Source organism: Ruditapes philippinarum, unplaced genomic scaffold (assembly GCF_026571515.1).
Source record: "Ruditapes philippinarum isolate M1 unplaced genomic scaffold, ASM2657151v2 ctg2843_1_1_1_1, whole genome shotgun sequence".
Taxonomy (NCBI): domain Eukaryota; kingdom Metazoa; phylum Mollusca; class Bivalvia; order Venerida; family Veneridae; genus Ruditapes; species Ruditapes philippinarum.
The window spans coordinates 39,821-47,915 of NW_026858902.1; the positions used below are offsets into that span (position 1 = coordinate 39,821).

General features: G+C 32.3%; 1 long non-coding RNA gene across 1 annotated transcript; it reads right to left on the reverse strand.

Annotated features, from left to right (window-relative positions):
• Positions 1-7,065: 7,065 nt before the first annotated feature.
• LOC132754628 (uncharacterized) lies at positions 7,066-8,056 on the reverse strand. Its single transcript, XR_009629106.1, has 2 exons — positions 7,732-8,056; positions 7,066-7,456 (listed from the first exon to the last, which is right to left on the reverse strand). It is a non-coding gene; the product is annotated as an uncharacterized LOC132754628 (long non-coding RNA).
• Positions 8,057-8,095: the final 39 nt, after the last annotated feature.

Below are 8,095 nucleotides of genomic sequence, written 5' to 3' on the forward strand. Positions count from 1 at the left end.
TTACAAAAAAGATGTTTATATATAAACATTAAAAGATGATACAAACAAAGATGATTTGATTAATGTTAACGTTTTTTCTAACATTTTCAGAGTATGAATATAGGTGAACGTAATTGATTTCTACACATGCTACATGCTTGAACAATTTAAGATCTTGATATAAAAACATTTTTATCATTTGTGGCTTTAGAAATATAAATGTATTATGTTTATGTTAATCTGATGAAATAAGCAAAGTGGTTCGAATCCCGGCCACGGACCATCTGCTTTAATTTAACACATTTCTTTCATATGTAATTGTGATAAGCTGTTGTCTTTGGTTCAAACAATTTAAGTGTAAACCGTATGATGTCTTCTAAAATCTGAAAATGAAAGAAGAAGAATAAAATACATTTAGGTATTTAAAGATTTCGAATAATGTTTGTAAATAATCATTTTATTAAGACTTTTCTACATTTCTTACATATCGAGGCCTAAAAAATCATAATCAACATTAACTCACCTTTCATCATTATATATTTGACTTCTTTGATAGTTAAATTGATTATTTTCATTATAAATGAAAATAATTTTTAATGCGCATTTAAAGCTTACTCCCGGCAGAGCCCAGGACCATCCCGGTAAGTTACCGGGATGATCCGGGACGATCCGGGTGAAACTATTGTTGCGGTCACACTAACTTCGGCAGCGCTATGGTAGTTCCTAACTAACCACCCAGGATGCGCTCCGGATCATCCAGGCAAAGCCAAGGTGAAGCTACGGTTCATGCCGGTGCTTCCCCGGTCGTTCCTGGATGATGCCGGAAGAGTCCCGGTTGACCTAGGCAGAGCCCCGGTCGATCCATGCAGAGCCCCGGCAGAGCCCAGGACGATCAAGACAGAGCCCCGGTAGAACCCCGGTGGAAGCGAAAATGATATCATTGATACATAATTTTTATTCAATATAATACCTTTTGTTCCAGAATAGTAATTAATGATGATTTTCTGAAAAATCCTTATGCCAGACAGGATAGAAGGGAGATGGGAAGGATTTTAATACAAACAAGTGCAATAATCGCAAATTGTCGTGATTCTTTTAAAATGAACCGGGTTTTGCCGGGGCTCTATCGGGATCAACCGTAGCTATACTTTCTGAATCATCCCGGACCACCCCGGTGATATTAAATATTTTATTCCATCCGGGGTCGAATGCAGGATGTTCCTGGATCATCCAGGACGTTGCCGGCAGAGTTACGAATGTACCCCGGTTGTTCCCGGTCGCACTCCAGTCGTTCCCGGATCACCCCGGACGTCTATCGGGGCTCTGCCGGGATGTAAGTGAGACTGTAGCTTAATGAAATATTCTTAATACCGAATGACTAAAACAAAGGTACATACCTCAAGAAATGAAATTATTCCTTTAGAAACTCCTTCCACAATGATTTTCCATTTATTGTTTGAAATGTATTCATAGTTGCATTTTCATGGTCTTCTGTAAAAAAGAGCAAAAGAAGTAGAGTTATGATCTTGTTTCGTTACACTTGCATTCATGAATGCTTACTCTATACACATGGGTTTTTACTATCCTCGAGTAGTGTATCAATTGCAACGACTCGCCTTTTTATATAGAAAAAACATTTGATACCTTTAAGCATCCGTTTGGCAAGAAAATTAAACAAACAATATTTAAAACAGTAATGCATAAAAAATGCAGGTATAACTCGGAATGCAATGCATATAGCGTCATAGTGTACATTGTATGTAATTTGTCATTTAGACGTTAACTGTAGCGAATTAAATGTAAATATCGTCTGTCAGACGAAAACTCTTAGCTCCTATTTGTTTAATTTTACATTAGCAAAATATCAATCAGAGTTCATGATAATTAGTCTCAAAGGGTAAAAGGATGCAATGTGTTAGTATTTCAGAAACTACAAAAACGGTTTTATTCCTGAATTTATTTACTCAGTTAGGACGTTTAAATATGCTTTAAATAGAGAAATGATGAGACACAAAGAGCCTCGTTGCTATGCAAAATCGAGAAGTTGTCTTATTTCAGGCGGAAAAAAATCTTAATTGGGCATATAAAGATCTGCAATTGGCAATGAACTCGCAAGTTTGTGTCTTTAGCCTATCATCAGTACTTGGTAAATTCAATTTGAATACGGTATTGTAAACAAGTATGATTTACTATGAGTTTTGTCTAGAATAACAGACAGAGAAGTGGTTTACTAATGCTTAACAGTGTATACATTGTATATTAATACGTTGAGAGTTGTTTGAAACTACTAGTGCTGAAACTTGTGTGAAATGTGTCACCGTTCAGCCCTTTTTCGCAATAATGATAAGACATATTTCCGCAAAAGTCGGCAGGGAAATAGTATGCACTGACGATGCTTATTCGCAAAAGAAAAAGACAATTTAATGGACATTGAAAGAGCAGCATTAGATGAAAATGGGTAATTCTTAATTGTTGTTGTTCTAATTTCTTTTTCTCCATTTTAGGGGGCGGGGGTATAGCATTCGTAAAGGGTATACAGTATATTAAATATGACGGTCATGCAAATTACTTTTATAATAGGTTAAAGGTTTGAAATTGTGTGTACATGTAAGACAGCACTTAGTTATGAATGAAGTAAATGATTTATTGTCAGTTGTCAAGGGGAAGAATGCAGGGAAAGTAACATCGATTCTGAATTCTGAATTACCCCTGATTTTATCGGTAATTTGTGATATCTGAATTATAGATGAAATATGAAATGGGCAAGGGACTGTTACTAATGTTGGTTATTGAATAAGCAATATGCTACACAGTGCCATCAATCAGAGATTTTCAATTTTTTGTTCCACTTATCTGTATATTTTGACATTGTTAAACTATTAAGTTGTTTCCAAAAAGAACATTTCAGATATTTTAGATGTTTTTCCCTCTAAGTTTATTTTGTTTTGTGCGTGTAAGACCTAGTTAATGGCAATGCCAATAGGTACTAGCAAATTCAGGAAAATTGTTAATCAACGGCTGTAGAAAGCACATTTTAGCAGATTTCAGGAAACATTTCTTAGGCAGAATGTTTTGACAGAAAACAGGAAAAGCCTTTTTTTAGAATTCTATTATATTTCTGCATTATGCATGAGGGGGAGGGGCGGTATAAGTTTCTCAATATATAAAAAGAGCCCTTTGCTCACAATTACCTTAGAAAGGCTAGCAACAGTTCAAGAATATTTTAAATGCTTCTAATCAGCTTAAGCACGAATGGTGCTTTCCAGCTCAATTTCTACAAAATGACAAGTCTGAATAGTTCGACTGCAGGACCAGCCAATTTTTTTCAAAAACTGATATTACATACATGTCTAACTTTACGATTTTTGAAGGGCGGCCGAAGAATGTGGTAAAATGCCCTTGCTCACAATATGTTGGGCTACCAAATGACCTGTTTCATCAGGAGCTGAGTTTTGAGTGTTCAGTATTTGCGTCAATGAATATCATTGTCTCCCTTTGAGAGTAAATCCTGAAATAAATTATCATCATCTCTTCCTATTATACTGAAATTTGATTCGTCCGCCAATGATCAGTCTATGCTCTAATACCCGCAAATTATACATGTTTGGCTGAAATGGATCAGGGTGAACTATAAGCCGGTTATAGTTCACATATAAGAAATAATTATTCACAAATTAAGTACAGCGGGCGCTAACGCTCCATTGTACTTAATTTGTATATAATTCTAATATATGAACTAGAACCTATACTTCTAAACTATACGGGCTAACTTAACTAATTTTGTGTCAGTCGTTTTCTGGACATGATTATCCAGTAAGTGGCATCCCCATCGAAATAAAAAAGTATTGACCATTATTATTTATATAAGTTGAACATTTTTACACTTATCAAAGAATTGGTATTGCCTAATATCTTATATTCAAACTATCAACCTATTGTAAAAGTTTATATTATATTATTTGGTATATTTATTACCATACTTTCAAAGACTTTAATACGTTTTACTTGTTTTCTTTTAATCGATATGTCACATTGACATTTTGTATTCTATGGGTTTAACTACAAGTACTTATTATAAAATTTAAAATGACACTTAAAGGCTCCCATACAAAACATGAACTAATCCGGCTTCCCAGTGCATCTATAATTAAACCTGATGTAATTGATTTTACCAATTATTTGATAAGTGTAAAAAAATAATATTAATTATAAATCTAACTGTAAAAAACCTTTTTTGTGTCTAAAAATCATTTATTATATATCCATACATTCATCTTTACGCTGCAGGGTTACCAAGACCGTCCTAAAATTAGCTACTATGACGTTGTGACTAAAATAAACCAAACTGAAAATTTTCCTTTCGATTTCAAAATAAATTAATTCTATTTCATAAAATTAAATCTAACATATGAAAAAGTAATTACATATTCCAAGATATTTTAAACAAACAGAAATAACACTTATTAAATTGATTTGTTCCATTTTTTTCTCATTTCAACGATCCTATATTTAGATCTTCAAACAGAAAATGGAAAATATATATGTTGTTTATCGATCATAAAAAACGTAACCCACAAAGTAAAGAATAACAATCAATTCATAAACTTACATTAAATGAAATTTGCAAATTCCATAATTTAATCAGATTAAAATTGAATCTTTAAATCCAAAAAAGTGTGTTAGCCTTCATAAGCTGTGACATAGACCTGCTGTCTATCATAATTATCTCATAACATAGATTTTAATCGATCTAGTTTTTTTTTGTGAATGTGCATTACTAATAAGTACATCCGTAACAATAGTTTCGTTTTTTTATAAGTAATTAAGTTAGATTTGCGTCATTAACATAATAAATATTAGATTATATATCATAAATTAATCTTTAAAACAGATATGTCCGATTAGCATAGAAGGGTCGGATTCGAAATCGATGCTTCTGCGAGGCCAAATTACTCCAGAGCCATTGAGTCTTATGGCCATAAAAATCATGTGAGAGTTTACGTTGGTCAAGTATGTAGTAATTTGTAATTTGTCGTTAGTTACCCAGGGAAGCCGGTTAGGTGGATCTACCGCTGAGATATGGCCATTATGTGCTAAAATTGACGTAAAATCAGAAAACGAAAAAAAAAACGAATATTAATTAATAGAAAGCAATAAAAGCATTGAAAATAGGTATCTGTCAATAGCAAAGAAAACAAAATTAGGTAGGCGATTTTTTATCACTTTCGTACATGTAAATGCAGACACACTTTCCTACATCTAGTATATAAACCTTGTCAACATTATCCAACTGATATAATAACTCGCAAGAGGAAAACAAAAATAATGTTTTTATTATATAATAGTCGCATGAATACACATACACTTGTTTACAATACAAAGACAATAACATAGCAAACAGTGAAAGCTACATGTATTCTAAATAATTACATCATTTTTTACTTTAAGGGGAAACAACTCCATCGTCCATACAAACAGTATCATTAATTGACAATTTACATAATGACCATATTCGTAAATTCAATGGAATAATTTCATACCATTTTCAGTTTTAGTGGTATTGGAACAACACAAGATAGATTTATGGCTAGCAGAAAATAAGAATCATCATTATCTTGAAATACAGTCTTTAAATTCTTAAATGACCCCTGAGGGGCAAAATCCACTAACAATTTTGGACAACCAAGTAAAAATTCCTAGCCTTGATGTAGCTAATATATTTTTGTTTACAAAATTTCCATAAGGAAGAAGCATAAGAATTATCTAACAAGTCTGATATTTTGATTTGAAAAAGGAGACATTACTGTCCTCAATAATGCAATCCAAAGTGATACATGAGAGAGAATCTTTCCGAAATATTCTTACGAGAAATAAACGAGACGTGCATGACAGGGAGCCAACGAATTGCTCAATTCTTAGATCGATACATCATGAAAACTTTTTAATAATACAATATTTTGGTATTGATCGATGAACAAATGGGTACAGAGATACACAAACTTTTGTTTTACAGACACTCTGTTGAATAAGTATTCCATAAAAAGAATTATGACAAAGATAGGAGCACTCGTTTTTCTACTTAAGTTTAAGAGTAGTTTATCTTCTAAAAGCGCAAAACAACATGTTTTCGTGAGTTCAATAAGGAAATGGTATGCACTCACAATGCTAAGGCGCACAATATAAAGACACAATAGTGGAAAATAAAGGACCAGCATTAGATGAACAAATATGATTTGAAGTATAATGCAATTGTTTGTTTTCACCTTTAATACGTTTACTCTATCGTAAATGGGATGTAAGTTAAATCTAGAAGCAACATAAGTATGACTTTATTCAATATATTGACTTTGGAAATATGTTATAATACATGTCTTATTTAGGTTGAGCTCCAGTGCGAAATATAGAAATTTAAAGCAAAAGGGTTGGACAGACATATAGGGATCAGGAAGTACGTACGATTTGAAAACTGTTTAGTGGGTCATAAATGAACTTCAAAACATGTAAAAAGTACTTCCATTGTAAAGTATAATCTCAAATATCTATTATAGGTTAATATTTATAATGGTTACAAAAATACCCCAGATAGTATGTGTAGTTTAAAATGTTAAATTCTATTTTGCTTGTGTCGTTAGGTGTAATATCACAACTCTTACAGAAAAATAGCTGCATGTATAGGGTTTACAGTGCAAAGAGTCCTTGCATCAACATCTTTAACACTCTTGATGGTTTTATTACAGCAATTCGCCGCTCCTTTTGTGACATTCAATTAATACCATGCAACAGTATGGCAAGATTTATTCAACAATAAAGGCAAAATGTTGACATTAAAAAACTTTAATATCTATGTGATGTAGCAAAAGTGCAGGGGTAAATATTGTTTATTGGTAAATAAGCGTTTAAAGTGATAGAAAGTAAAGTGTAATAAAGATAAAATGCATCTTGATCAATGTTACGAAGAGTTTGGTACTGAAAATGCCGAGCTCAAAACTGTATATAAAGTGAATTTTCACTATTCGAATCAGGACATGAAATGTTACCAATTGGTTTAAACTGGTTTAGATATAAAATATAAGAAAACAACCAATGTATACATTTTATTTTATTTAGACTTTTAAACAATATGTTTTTATGTTTGTCATATGCATATTGTTGTATATCACTAGTTTTTGTATTTTTGGTAAATAAATGTTTCAAGAATTGTCACGGTGTCATTTAATATGCAGTCAGATCCACCTATCACTGTTCTTTTTTATTTTCCGGTGTCTCGAATATGTAGTGAAATAAGCTGCTTCCTACATGACTTTATCCGTGCTTCAGAAATAAAAGTACGATCATATCTAAGTAGAAACGCCCGAGGACAAGTATGTTTTATTGATCCGGAGTGTTGTCAATTTCGTCAATTACGCTGAAGATAAACTAAATCCAGTATTTGCACGGTCAGAAACAGAGGCGCAAACAGCTATATTTTTTTCTTCGCCTGAAAAAAGGAAACAACAAGTTAGAATGCAGATAAAGATACAAAATGAATATTGTATTTATAATAAACAATTTGCTGTTGAGTTAAACGCATGTATGGCAATTAAGAAAAATCATTTCTATTTGCATTTATTTTTAACACTCCCTGTCGTAATAACTTCTTAATCAAAAACCTTTTCCCAGTTGAACGGATGCCGATATGAATCAACCTTTACATTTTAGTTTAAAATTTCAGAATAAACTAAGTAGAGTACATTATAGCTGAGATATACTTACCATCATTTTAAAGTTTTTTTATACTTTGGATTTGTTGCTTTTTTTAATGAAAGGTTCAATTTGTCAGTTTCTTCTCTTACGACATGACTACAACAAATGAAACAATATGGGTGCTTCTATAAATAAACCTGATGTTATCGCGTGTAATATCAATCTATCTGACTTATTCTTTGATTACCGTAAATATGTTTAATATTTCAATCACAAATCTGTTGAAAAAATCTGGTGCTCATCTGGTTAGCATATATCCATTATTGGTAATTATCAAAATAAACCATAAAAATCCATCAAAATTAATGACCTAGATGAAACATAAAAACACAAACTTGCTGCGCAGGATTCCAAAATCGTAAGACGCAATTTG